This window comes from Kryptolebias marmoratus, linkage group LG19 (genome assembly GCF_001649575.2).
Source record: "Kryptolebias marmoratus isolate JLee-2015 linkage group LG19, ASM164957v2, whole genome shotgun sequence".
Classification (NCBI taxonomy): domain Eukaryota; kingdom Metazoa; phylum Chordata; class Actinopteri; order Cyprinodontiformes; family Rivulidae; genus Kryptolebias; species Kryptolebias marmoratus.
The window spans coordinates 8,713,513-8,728,392 of NC_051448.1; the positions used below are offsets into that span (position 1 = coordinate 8,713,513).

General features: G+C 38.9%; 1 protein-coding gene across 7 annotated transcripts in view; it reads left to right on the forward strand.

Annotated features, from left to right (window-relative positions):
- otofa (otoferlin a) overlaps positions 1 to 14,880 on the forward strand; it is a 78,432-nt gene that overhangs the window by 21,670 nt on the left and 41,882 nt on the right. The gene's annotated exons all lie outside the window — the stretch shown is intronic.

The following is a 14,880-nucleotide window of genomic DNA, read 5'->3' on the forward strand; positions in this document are numbered from 1 at the left end:
GTCATTTTCGCGAGGTTCCCTCACAGACTCCCGAACCTTTTTCGGGAGAAAATGGTAAATGTGCCGGGTTCCTCTTACAGTGTTATCTCGTATTCGCTCGTTCGCCACAGTCTTTCACCGATGGGCCGGCTAAGATTGCATACATTATCGGACTTCTTTGTGACAAAGCTTTGAAATGGGCTGAAGCTAGGTACAGTTTCAGGGCTATTAGGCTAACCACATTTGACCAGTTTATCGAGGACTTCGAACAAACCTTTGGGCTTAAATATACTGACACCGAGATAACCCAGAAACTGTGGAACCTAAGACAAGGTTCACGCTCGGTGGCTCAGTTTGCGATCGACTTCCGGACACTGGCGGCTACTTCCGGTTGGAACGAGGCAGCACTGAAAGGAGTCTTCATCCATTCCCTCCAAGAACCTCTCAAGGACCAGCTAGCGGGTTGGGAAGAGCCACGAGCATTGGACGATCTTATTACTCTGGCCATACGTTTGGACAACCGCCTGCGGGAGAGGCAACGAGGAAGACGGGATCGGACGAACCACCTCAGGCGGCACGTAGCCACCACGGAGGCCGAATCGACAGTCCCTAACATCGAACCAGAACCTATACAGGTAGGACGAGCGAGACTAACCGCTGAAGAGAGACTCAGACGCCTGGAGACTAAAGAGTGTTTTTACTGTGGGGAGGGGGATCATTTCCGAGCGAAATGCCCTCAGTTAAAAGGGAAGACTCACTAGGTAACCGAGGGGTACTAGTGAGTAGCCTTACACAACCCCTCGGGTCTCGACTTTTTGTTCACTCAACCCTGTTAAATCATCAGATTAAGATCCCAGTCCACGCTCTAATTGACTCAAGTGCAGAACAGAGTCTAATCTCCAGGGATTTAGTCAACCGCTTGCAATTAGAACCTATTCCATTATCCTCTCCGCTTCCCGTTATGGATATTTCCGGGCAAGTAATCACCAGAATCACTCACAAGGTCGCTAAGTTACAGTTCCTGGTATCTGGTAATCACAGAGAGGAGAGTGATTTTCTAGTTTTCTCCGCACCTAATACTCAGATGATTCTAGGGTTTCCTTGGCTACAACTACACAATCCAGTAATCAACTGGACAGAAAGACGGGTCGAGTCATGGAGCCCTTTCTGCCTACAGAATTGTTTACACTCTGCTTTGCCGTCCTCCAGTACTAAGACTGAACCTGAACAGAGCCCAGACTTATCCAAGATCCCAGTCGAGTACCACCATCTGGCTCCTGTGTTCAGCAAAGCTAAGGCACTATCTTTACCACCCCACCGACCTTACGACTACGCTATTGAACTCATCCCAGGTGAAACACTTCCTTCAAGTCGGTTGTTCAACCTTTCTGGACCAGAAAGAGATGCCATGAAATCTTACATCGAGTAGTCTCTGGCTTCTGGCATCATCCGTCCATCCAAGTCGCCCTTAGGGGCGGGATTCTTCTTTGTACAAAAGAAGGACAAGAGTCTTCGTCCTTGCATTGACTACCGAGGATTAAACCAGATCACAGTAAAGAATAAGTATCCACTCCCGTTAATTGACTCCGTCCTTCCACAACTGCATTCTGCCACCATATTCACGAAACTCGACCTACGAAACGCTTACCATCTGGTAAGGATAAGGGAAGGAGACAAGTGGAAGACAGCTTTTAAGACTCCTCTCGGGCACTTCGAGTACTTAGTCATGCCATTTGGATTAACTAACGCCCCTGCTGTTTTCCAATCGTTGATTAATGACATTCTAAGAGACTTTCTTAATATTTCTGTTTTTGTCTATCTAGACGACATCCTCATCTATTCACAGGATTCTGCTCAGCATCAGAACCATGTCAAGACCGTACTTCAGAGACTCTTGGAGAATCAACTATACGTGAAAGCAGAGAAATGTGAGTTTGGTGTGACAACCGTTAACTTCCTGGGTTTTATCTTCGGACAGGGGTTTTACCAGACTGACCCCGAGAAGATCCGAGCTGTGGCAGACTGGCCCACTCCCACTGATCGTCGCCAACTCCAACGTTTCCTCGGCTTTGCCAATTTCTACCGCAGGTTCATCCAAGATTACAGTAAGGTNCTGCTCTGAATCACAAACTGATCTCAGGCTGTTGGCCTGTAAGCAGCTCATGCCTTAATGACAGAGTGCGTTGATGTCACATTTTTAGTAAAAGTTACCATTTCTTGTCCCCTTCTTTGTGGTGCTGTCATCCTCCACATTCGACTTTCTTTTAAAATTTTAAATAGTTGGGACTGCTGCTGGCAAATGGTCCTGTTTTTTTGGCGTGAAGCCAGTCCACCATAGTAATGAGGGTCAGATTAGTGCTTCCTTTTGAAGTTATCCAAACCTGAGTTCTGATCGTAATTCCCACATCGGAGCTTATGGATCCAAATCTGATGAAGTTTATTATTTTTCAGGAAGCCAAAAAATTAAACTCCAGGGTTTTTTTCTGGACGGTTCAAAAAAATTAATTCCAAGGACCTGAACTATGTTGTACTGGTGTTTATCCACTCACTGATGAACTGCAGAACCTCTGCGGCTCAGATTTCCGGGGTGGTCACGGAAAAAGTTAAAAAACACCAGAGTGGTTTCTTCAATATTCAGAATTACCAAAAAATACAGTATTTTTATTTTAACATTTTATGCCTATATTTTGCATTGATGGTGGCTTCAAAACAGGTTTCAGTTCAGCTTCAAAGCACAGAGGTGTGGAAGAGTGATGTTCTGGGTCTACACCAAGACCCAATGAATACCTGGAAGTACCAAAATGCTCTGTGCCAGGATGGCTCTCAGTCTCCAGGATCTCTGAGGAAGGAACTGATTCCAACAGGATAAAATCAAAAACACTCAACCAGTTCTACATAGAAACATAGATTCAATCAGACTGGACAGCGGCTGTTGGTTAATATTGAATTTATTTCTGTAGTATTTTAAAAACAACTGCAGTTGACAAAATAACTTACAAATTTAGTCAAACAAATGTGAAATACAACTGTAAAATGCAACAAAAAAAAGCAACATTTAAAGAACAAGTAAAAGTTAAAATAAAATAACACAAACATTGCGATGACAATCTTGTGCATGAAGCAGGCGCAAATGGCAAAGGGACAAGCTAGTCAAAAGAATTACAAAGATGTTATTGATTTGAATGTAAAATAAAAGAAACAGAACATAATCAAACACAAAAATTTGAATGTGAGCAGCAGTACAATGCAATGTGCTAAAATATTGCATTGTACTGCATTACTGCATTGTTAATAAATGCTACATGCACTTTAATTTGTTTCATAGCAATATGTTATTTAGATTCCTAAATAACATATTGCTATGAAACAAATTAAAGTGCCTGATTGGATCAGAAACTTTTGTTAAGAACCCGAGTTGTGCTCTAGAAATTCTTGTTTTATTGCACTTGGTTTGGTTTTGAGTAATGTGAGTCAGTTAAATTCACCGCTTTTCTTCATAGTGTCCAAATTTAAAGTTGGACAGATATCCTAATTGACAAACTAATCTTTGAAGTGGGTATGTCGCATACGATTCCCCCTTCAAATCTAAATAGTTCACTGAGGCCCTGTTTACACATGAACAATCTCCTGGAAACTTTAGAAATTTTCTAATGTTGATTAGGAAAAACTATTAGCACACACTGAAAAAGGTGAGTAGCATAAACAGCACTCTGTTAACTGCCATTATTATTGCTGTTGATGTTTTATACATGCACAGAACAGCTATTGGCAGTAGTCATCTTTTTCAGCTTCCAATGCAATGCAAGAGGGAGTATCCAAAATGTTCCACTATGAGACCTAGATTAAAATGTTTCAGTGTTAGAGAATCTGATCATCGTGAACGGCCAAAGCGAAACAGAAATGTCCTGGTTCTACAGCTTAGTGTAAACTGGGCCTAAATGCAGTGTTTTCAAATCCAGGGGCCCCCAAACAAAATTCCGCATTGGTAGGTCTTTATTTATCTGAAATGGAATGTGTCAGGTTGGGTGGAGATTGCAGTGAACCCAATGCACAGAGTCATCTTAGTTCCATGAATAAAAATGATTTATTTAAAAATAAGAGAAAACGCTGACAAGAGAGCAAAACGAAAACAAATACAAAGCATAAACTAAATCTATAGCCAGAGGCAAACATGAGGTGAACAAGACAGCGAGAAAAACACGACAATGGGCCAGCAAGTAAATGGAGGAAAGGACCAGGTTTTACAGCAAAGGGTAATTAGGGGAAGTGGGAACAGGTGTGATTACTAACTAGGATCAGGTGGAGATGGGTGTGGCAGGAAAACAAGAGATAAACTGAGGAGAAGTGAATGATGACAGGAATGCAAATACAAGACTAAGCGTAAAGATAACTAAATAGCAAAATAAAATAACCCCAAACAGAAACATGAATCAAAAACACGAAAACCCCAAACCCTGACAGAATGTCTGATTCACAAAACAAACAAGTAAAATCTTTAAATGTACACTAAATGTTTTAACATCTAGCAGTCAGTATTATTTAAAGTTGGCAAATTTTTCATGCAAGATGTTCAACATTTTTACATTGCTTTATTTCAGTACAAGGAGCCAGCTTCCTAGTGTTGATCTTTTTGCAAAAATGTATCATCACTGCTGCAATTTCTGTTGGAGATCTAGGGTGTTTTTGTTCCTTTTGAAGGATTCTTCATTTAAGCTGCATTGATAATAAATGCTACAAAAAAAAGGAAATAAAAAAAGAGCAAGAGACCAATTTACTTTTAATCTCCTAATTATTAACAACAAGGAAGCTAAGGGAGGTGTAAGAATCAAATCCCTAAGATGATACACGTACTCTAAATCATGGCAAACAATTCCAGATAAAGTGCCTATTAAAAGTATTTAGTCCTTGATGTTTTTGCTGTCGTAAATCAGTCATTGTGTGTGAGGATTCCGGTGCTCTGTTCCTGTGAGTTTTTTTTACATTAACCATTCCTTGCAGCTCAGAGTGGCAGGCAGAGCCTAATTGCCATCAGCTGTCCATGATGATGATCACCAGGTGCATATAAGGCTGAGCCAAACCAGACCTCTTTGCTGGTAAAACCTTTAAAAACAATAATTTGTTCAGATTCAAATTACATATTATTGCGTTTAAAACAATCATCCTGACAGTAGGACAGATTTTTTTTTCTTTAGAAATATTGCATACATTATTCAGAGGATGGGTTTAATGGTGGTATTTTTATGGGTACCAGCACATATTGGAATAACAGATAAGGCAGCAAAGAAGTCCACTCAAAATCGTATGAACTTTAAAGAAAATACAAGCAAGACAGAAGAAAAAACTTTCATCAACACAACTCAGATTTGATTATACAGGACTTAATTACACAGTTTTTAAAATACAGAAGCATAATTGAGGGAAAGGTGAACACTGCTGGGAGGATGAAATAATAAAACGTGTTACATTAGAATGTCAAAAATACAAAGAAGAGAAAAGCTATATGAAAAGAGGGTTTGAAAGAATTAAATAAAAGTTAAACATAATAGACTCTTTACAAAAGTATTTAGGGAGCACACATATGCAAATTATAATTAGGTTTTAAAAAAGAATGAAACTTACTACAATAATTTAATTATATAGTACATACATGCATACATACATAGTTAGAAAATAATCCATAGTGTGAGGATCTGGGTTTGGCCCCACCTTTTGGGCAGTGCCACTAATCATTCCTCCACAGGTGTTCCAGTTCCTATTGATGAAACCAGCCGGTACTTAAGCAGCAGGCTGGGATCAGCTCTTCGCTGGAGCATCAAACCTTCTGGGTTACATTCTCCGCCACAGTGTCTAACCTAACTGATGCTCTTAAGTTTCTCACGTTCTCTGTTTGTGCCTACGATTCAGGTTTTGCCACGCCACGACTACGGGTCGGAAGAACCACCTACCTGGATATTCACGGATACTTACCTCGCTGCTACCTGGCTCCTCTTTGGAAACCACTGGAACCGCCTCGCTCCTCCTCGACGCCGCAATCTCCCGCTAGGACCTGTAAGCAAACAAAGAGACATTGTAACCTTCGCAACCATCTTGGAAATCAGAGCTGTACCCGAGACTCACCTAGTTCTCCTTCTTTTGCAGACTCCTTCAGGAAAAGATCCTTGTACATAGTCACACCTGTAAATAAACGCACTTACCGTTATCCTCGTCTTCATGTGTGGTTTTGATTTCACTCTCTGGACATTATCCCTGGGTTTATGACAGAAGATATGGAAATAAAAATAGCCACCTTCATCCTAGTCTTGATCTTTTTTTTTTTCTGTGGTTTGCCTCCACTTTTATTTAATTCTTCTTAGGAGGCGTTTGACCCAGGTGAATAAATCTGAGCGTAGTACACCTTTAGCCAATCTCAGAGATGCCAGAGACCTTTGAAACAAGACTGAGTTGCAGCACAGCCGACAGCATTTCAGAGAAACAAACGAGTTTGTGGCTTCAGCCCCTGTCCTGCCTTTCTGTCACAGCCTGGGACCAACTCAGATTGACACATGATACATGTTTCTAAACTAAGGGGGAGCAGCCTTTAATTCCCCAGGAGCTCAAGCTAAATAAATTAAATTGTTTGTGTAACACATGGAAAACGCTGAGCCGGTCATCAGTCAGTTTCACATTAAGAGCGGGGTTGAGGTAATGAAATTGAAAGAACGCCTCAGTAATTGGCCCATTTGTCACATCCCACTGTCTGAAGAGTCAGATCATGAAAGACATACAATGTGATATTACAACTAGGATCTTAAGTTAAACATCCTTTTTTAAAAAATATGTGCAATCTGTGTGAGTTTAATACAAGTTTTTTTTTCCACTTAAGGTGCAAGTTCTCTTTGCATTCAGCAGTTACACAGAACTGATAGAAAGACAAAGCACCTCTGTCCAATCTGATCTTCACAAAAATGTAAAAAAAAACATGAACTCCTCAATAGTGTATCACATGGTGGTGGCATGTAAAATGCTGAATTTCCATGCTGCCACACAGATACAGTATCAGTGAAAACCGATGCTTTCAGGAGGTTGATATGTTACTTTCAGGCAGTATTAAAGACAAAAAAACTTGTGCTTTTGGACCAGAGGGAGTAGTGGTCAAGCAAAACTGATTGAATTTCTAAACTGAGCCTTTTTTATTTTAATTGTTTGTTGTTTTACCTTATAGAAACATTTATTTCCATTTACTGTTAGTTATAGGTTTAGGCATGTTGTTTTTACCTTAACTTTCAACCTGTTTGTTTACATTTAGGCACTATCACCTTGGTTTGGTTTTTAAAAAATGGTTTAAGTTGTCCCAGAAGTTCCAAACTTCTTCATCCACACTCAGTAAAGTCAGAGTGGAGACGTGTTCAGAAATGATTTGACCTCAGCTGCAACACTTTGTAGTTCCAGAAACGACCTCTGCCAACTGCAGTGTAACTGTTCTGCTAGGAAACTAACATTTCTTGAAACAATATACCGTATTGCGTGCCAAAGTTTTAAATAAAGATCTCACATGATCTGTTAGCACTCCTTACATTTTTGCAACAAACACTGTCCATTTTGATTGGTTTTTTTTTAACATTTTTTAAAAGCTTTCTTCAGATCTGCTAGTTTCATGGTGTTAGACTTCACACGGCGTCTTCAGAGATGTGATGGTGACCACAGAATGAATATCTCTGTGAGTATGATATACTTAACATGAAATATAGAGAAGACATCTCTTGAAATTTCTATAGGAAAACAATGTTCACAATAGCTGGAGTTAATCAGAGAAAACAGATTAACAGAGTGGAAAGAGGCAGTAGTAAGCTCTACCTTCCTGCTGTGTTATGCTACATTCCAGCAGGAGGAATAAACATCCAGATAAAGTAATGTGATGTCTTCGCAACAGGTCTTACTAAATGTAGCTCGTTGATATAAAAGACATGCTCAGCGGGGACAATGAGGAGTTTAGCTGTCACGCAACAATCATGTTTTTTATGAGTTTCTCCAGCATACATTTCAGATTTTATTCAATTCACAATCTACACAGGACATGTAATGTAAATTGCTATCCTCAGGGTTCAGTCTGAGTTTAAAATTGCAGTGCTTGTCTTTATTCTGAATAGTGCTAAATTCACAGTTGACTGTTATAGAATATCTACTTGTGGATGAAGACACACTGCTGCTCCTCTCTAATTTGTCTTCATTTCTTCTTCTTTTTTTCTTGCTTCTCTTGTTTGTTTTTCTGGTTTCCATCTCAGGATAGTATTTTGTCTAAAGGTCGTGGCCCGTTGTGTCAGGAAGCATGACCATCTCCAGTGTCCGAAACAAATCCAATCAGATTGTTACAGCAGCTGTTATTTTTCTTCTTCCTCCCGTCTGGCTGATTGATGTGTCTTATATGCAGTTAATGGACCAGGCTGAGAGAAGATTACATTACCCCTTCCACTCATTACAACTTTGTACGCTTGTCACCATGTGTATGAAAGTGGTGGTGCACACGTTTGTACCACTGTTATTCAGGTGACCTTTTCATGCCTGCCACTCGTGATTGTAGTTGTTTTGAATGCGTGTGCTGTAGATGGTTACTAATTTCTTATCCGTTCAGAAAGGCGAATGAGAAGTAAGAGGTTTGTGGCGGGCGTGCAGACAGATGTGGCTTCAGTTTAGCATCAAGCCAGCACTAATCTGTCCTGAGGATTTCTGCGGTTCTTCTGTGTGAAGAAGTGGACCCGTAACAAACAGGAGTAACATTTCATAGCTTCACATGTATGGTTATAAAGACTTGGATAGTTTATGACAGCTGACTCACCTAATATTCTGACAAAAGTGCAAATTCTCTTCAAAATTCACTCTGGTGCTGAAGTGTAAGTAATATTAGTAGTTCTTTCTGGTACTGACGGATGTCAGTAGTGGTCTGTCTTTTTGTTTGTTTCATCTTTTTAGTTCACTTCCATAAGTTCAACAACTTCTACACCTTATAATTTTGGACAAATAATAATGAATATGAGCAATATAAATGATTTTTAGTGAAATACCTCAAAGAATATAGTAGCTGTCTGAAAAAGAAATAAAGAGTAATGTTTATTGTGATCTTTTTTCAGTAAACTTACGGAACGTTTTGTTTAATTTTGCCAAAAGAGCTTTGGCTACTGGTCTATGAAAACTGTTCTTATGTACAAATAATAATAACTAAAATAATATTAGAAATAGACTGAGACGCCAAATGTCTTCACATATGAAGCAGTCACAATTAGACATAAAACAATCCAAATCTGGGAGAAAATGGGAAAAGAATAAGAATAATAGTAACAAAAATAAAAACAAAAAGACACAAAATGATCAAGATTATGTAAAGGAAAAAAATTCTAATTAAGACAAATGTGTCTAAAATGCACAAATCAGGCTTAAAATGTCCAAAACTGTGACAGCAAAGAGATTTAACTTGACCTTTAAGACTAAAGAAATGACAGTATTTGGCACAAAATTATCAAAAATAAACACAAAGCAATTACCACAAGTGTGAAACGCCTTAAATAACACTATTAACATGAAAAAACAATACAAGCCACTGAAGACATAAATATCAACAACTGGATATCAAATAGACAATGTTAAACTTAAAACTGCTACAATAAGATAGTGACCGCTCATAAAGAGACAGAATAGCTGCAGATAAGTTCAAAACAATCAAAAATTGTCAACAAAATAATTGATTTTTAGATAAATACATTTAAAATGGCTCAAATAAAAGCCACTGTATGACTAAAATGTATGAAGATAAAAAGCAGAAAGGGAAAATGAAAGTTTTAAAAACACTGGTAAAGGTCATAAAATTACTTATATCAGATTAGCAATAGAAAAAAAAAACAATCTTCAACTGCAATAAACTTCTCCATACTTCACTTCTTAAAGTGTGATACAGAAACATGTCGCTGCTATAAATATGCTTCATCATTTTGGCCTGGTGCTTTTCCAACCGTGACGAAACAGCATCAGTACTTCAGTCCCACACCGCCACCACCATCATCTTTGATAAGGAAAATAAACTGCCTGGTCCCTTGATGCAAGCTGAAATGTAACACTTGGTACAAACTGTTTTTTCTGTATAATAATTATTAACAACTCGTAAAATGTCGTCTGCTGTCATGGTAAAAGAATCAATTGAGGTTTTATGCAAAATGCAGAAAACAGCTGAAACACAACTGATCCCAGAAAAGAATGCCATTCAAATATCACAAACTCTATTTAGGATCCAAAGCTTTCTAATGTACACACACAGACATACATCTGCATGCAAACACACACACACACACAGGTGTAAGCACATACTGGCTCGTATTTAAGTGGGTACATTATTCAAGGTGAGTCACAGCTGGTGTTGTTCTCACACCTGCTCCATATGTCCACAGGCCACAGCACTACAAGGACAGCTGATCTGCTTCATGCCTTTAAGTGCCAACGCAGCATGAGGCCATATAATCATAAGTGAGATCACATTACCATAACACAAAGCAGGCAGCGATGCATGGAGGGGGGGTCTCTATCCAGCATATACAAAAAGTTTAATTATTTCAAAGATTAGGGGTCCAGGTATTTGCTGCATGTTTGTAGTCTCATTTCTGTTGCCATTTTTATGTTTTTTGTCTAATTTGCTTTACAAACATTTATTTGCTTGTAATGGGTACAGTTTTTATTACTAAGCAATTGATTGACCATCAGGTTTAATTTTTACTTTATGGTCATCAACCAAGAAAAGGTTAAAAGCATGAATGACTGACTACAACTGGTTTGAGTTTAAAGGTTTTGTTATCTAGTGCTATGATCTATTTGAATACAAGTAAAAAAGAGAGGCATTTCTGAGTTGAATGTAAATCAATATCTATCTTTGAAAATAAGATTTACTGTCTTTACTTGTATTTTTTTTTTACATTACTCCAATATGATTGCTTTTTTTGTTGCCTTGAAGATGTACAACTGTGTCATACAGCCACAAGAAATTTGTTTTGGCTTCTGGTGCAGACAGGCTTTAAATAATAAGAGCAAAGATCAACAAGCAATGCAAACATATACAAGGCCAACAACTATATACAAGAAAAAGCAAATGTAATAAAATATCAAGAAAAAGGAATATTAGTTTGCTATAGACATGTGTTCTGATGCACTAGTCTAAGTCCGAAAGGAGTGAAGAGGATCTGTTGATGAATCCAGCAGCAGAGAGGAAAAACTGTCTCTGTGTCTTGAGGTTTTGGTCCTACTGGACCTCCTGCCAGAAGGAAGTATCTAAAACAGTTTTTATGCCTAGGGTGAGAGGGAGCCACTATAATCTTAGCTGCCTGCTTCCTGAATCTGGAGGTGTAAAGTCCTCTAGTGTGAGCAGGTTACAGCCAATCCCCTTCTCCGCAGAACAGATGATAGGCTTCAGTCTGCGCCTGTCCTTAACAGTGGAATCACTGCATCTCGTGGTGATGGAGTCGATGAGGATGGACTAGATGACAGCAGCTGATTGTCTTTGTTATGTTAAATTTTTTTAGCTGCCTCAGAAAGTACACCCTCTGCTGGGTCTTGGATCTGGAGGAGCTGATGTTGGGCTCCTACTTCTCCCGGTTCTGAGTAAGGGTGGTGTCCAGAAAGTGGAGACTGTTGAAGTTGAAGAGTGTGATGGGTGCAGGCAGGGTTGAGCTCCTCCTGCACCAGTCCACCAGGTGGTCGATCAAAACATCATTGAAAACTTCATCGAAGATTGTTTTTACCAGAAACATACATTCCCATGAAATCATTTTTTTTACACCAACCAGTTACATCTATAAGACCCATGTTAATACTGCATTATTAATCTATATGAACAGATTGCCGAACAACCTTCTTTTCCCTCCTCCATCCTTTTTTTCTGCTAAAATCTGGGTCATATTCTTTGTGAATCTTTTGTCCTGCGATGGAACATAACTGTGATGAAAACTGAGCATCAGTCCGCCTGAAGGCATCGCAGCAGTATGAGCGACTGAACTGAACCACCATCCTACAGATTGAAAAACACTTTTATGGCCACCGACACCAAAAAGACTCCGGCCTAAATACTTTCTGTGGTAGAGAAATCCAGCTTTGCTCATGTGAGAGTGTGAGTTTTTGCAACCATCTGTACCAAATACTTATCTTGAAACAGCAAATCAGAATTGTGATTATTGTCTGTCCACCAGTGGAGGCCGTGGTTGCCGGTTTGTTTTTTTTCTCCACATTTCCCATTCCTCCTAGTGGCCACATTACACACATATCAGTCACTGAAAACTTTCAATCACATGCTGTTCTCCAGACTGAGGCACCAGTGGCTGCAGAGGATTCCTGTTTGCATTTTAAAGTTGCTCTCACCTCTTCTGAACTTCTCATTTTTGCGAGGTTCTGCTGTTTTGATTTACTTTAAAAAAAGAAATCACAGAAAATGAAAATGCAAATTAAAAGGAAAAGGATTTCTGAATTATGGAGCGGATGAAAGTAAATTGTCGGTCAATAATGAATGCCATCCTTTGAAATGCTAAAACGTGAACTAGAACATGATAGGCCCCGCTCAATTCAATTATTCACCGCTTGTACAGGCGTTACAATAGCTGAAAGGAACTGACGGAGTAACATACTTATTAGCCCCGTCTGATAGAGGAAGTACTGCAGTAGATCAGCATTTCAATGTGTTTTTGCTCAGAGATGTCCAGGTTTAGGTGTTTCAAAGAAAAAAAAGTTTTATTCACAAAAAAAGAAAACAGCTATATCCTCTCTGACTCTTTCTTTTGCAGTCGAGGCTGTAAAGTTGAGCGTGGAGTGATGCATTAGGGAGCCTGACAGAAAAACATCTTCTCAGAGAAAGCATCTGTCTTCGCCTGAGGGGATTCTCTTACTCGAAAGATGAGAGAAAAAATGGACTCAAAGTCAAGTTCTGGACTGAAATTTAGCTCATTATCAAAGCTTTGCTAGCACATACATCCTCACTTTCAACAGTAGGTACCTTCAGAGAATCGAAACTTGTGGGTAAGAACACCTGAAGGAGGCAGAGGGGGATTAAAGGAAGAATTCAGATTCTCTGAAGTGGGATTTTGTGGAAAGACTATGAAAAATTAACATCTTACTTGTTATAGATGACTCTTTGAATGACATCAGTTTGGAGAAGAAGACTTTCACTCTGACCAGAATGATGAGCAAACAGCGAGGACAAGACCCAAACAGATTTCTGCCATTTAATATAACTTCAAACTCAAAAATTGCTCAGAGGTTCATGCAGATGATATTATATAAGCATTTACCTCACCGTACATTTTGATTTACTCAGTTATTCCAGCAGAAATAATTTGATATTGCAGGTAAGAAATTATTGTTTACAACCTTTTCAGAGAACCCCACTTCAAAAGATCTGAACCATCGCTTTAATGCAGGGAAAGAGAGGCAATAATAATAGACTCTCTCCCTTTATTTGCTCAGTGATAAGAAGGTTCCTCCCTTTGTTGTTAGTCTTTGATCATAAAATTAATGAAAAAGTATTTGGTGTGGGTGGGGTTGCATTCAGGTGCAGGTGTGCCGTGTGTTTGTGTGCACTGTTCTTGTTTTAGTTTATAATCAGTTCATAAGCCTCACATTGTTCTTTCATCCCAGCAGATTTCTTTCAAATGTGTTTGGCTTAAATGTCCTCGTTTAATGATATTGGCTTTCCCTGCAAAGTCGTATTCAGCCTTGTGTTGTCTGTCATTTCCCCCTAAATGGCTCCTTTATTGCTTCATTTGAATATGTATAGCATGTGTGCAGTGAAATATGAAACACAGCTTTATTTTCAGCCGTTGTGTTATCTGAGGTAAGCAGTGCTTATAGTAGAAATGGCATATGGCTGTCTGACTATTCTCTATGTGTGACTGATTGCTCTGCAAACAAACGTGCTGTCAAGAAAAAAAAAAAAACACTGTTAAATTATTCACCAGCTCTAATTGACTGCTTGAATGAGAACTGAACTAGGTTTCTTCTCTGCTGTGTTCTGGGAAGGGTCCCTGCAACGACAAGCATTTAATGACCTCATTTTTGCAACTACAGTAGTTTGTCTTCATGTGCTCTTATCTAAAATTATTTCTAACATCTCTGTTAAATTCTGATTTTTACTTCGGCTGGTTTAAAAAGGTTTATTGCCTATCAAAAAGAGCTGCACATCCTGTGAGACAGATAATCAATATAGCAACTAGCTTAGCTCAATTAAAAGCTTAGAAACCACATTGTTGCATAATTGCAGAATTAACCATCCTCCTTTTCATCTAAACATCTTTTTTTGCTGTGTTATAATGTAAAATAATGATTATAAGTTTTGGAGAGCTACTTCGTCTTATTGGTGTAGAAAGAATTTATTTTTCTTTCAGCAAACACTTGGTGAATCAAGTGAAATGACCTGAAAGCTTCTAAGTAGAAGTCTTGATAAAAGCTGGGCAAAATTCTTAAAAGGAAGGAAAATAGCTTCAGTGCTTCCTCTTTTAATTTTCTTTGCCATGGGATACCCTTGGACCACCTTTCATGAAAGGAAGATTATTATATTGTCCCACAAATCAGTGTGGCTGCAACAATAAAGGCTTTCTCATTCAAAAGAAAATCCTAATTTTCATGGAGTCAGACTGATTTGCGTCAGAAGAAAGTGAGCACCTCTTCTTCATGTGACAACATGAATTCTCTCCTGTTTGGTTGTTCTGAAATATCTTGACAACAAACTAATATCTTTACTCAGCTGACCACTATTACACAGACTTCGTGAGACCAGTAGTTTTTTTGAGGACCAAAGCCTGGTCTTAATATGGTGGAACATCATTTTTTGGATTGGGGTTAGGTTTAAGGCTAAAGGTGTGATTGAGCTTAGGTTAGGGTCAGGCTACAGAAATGAATATAAGT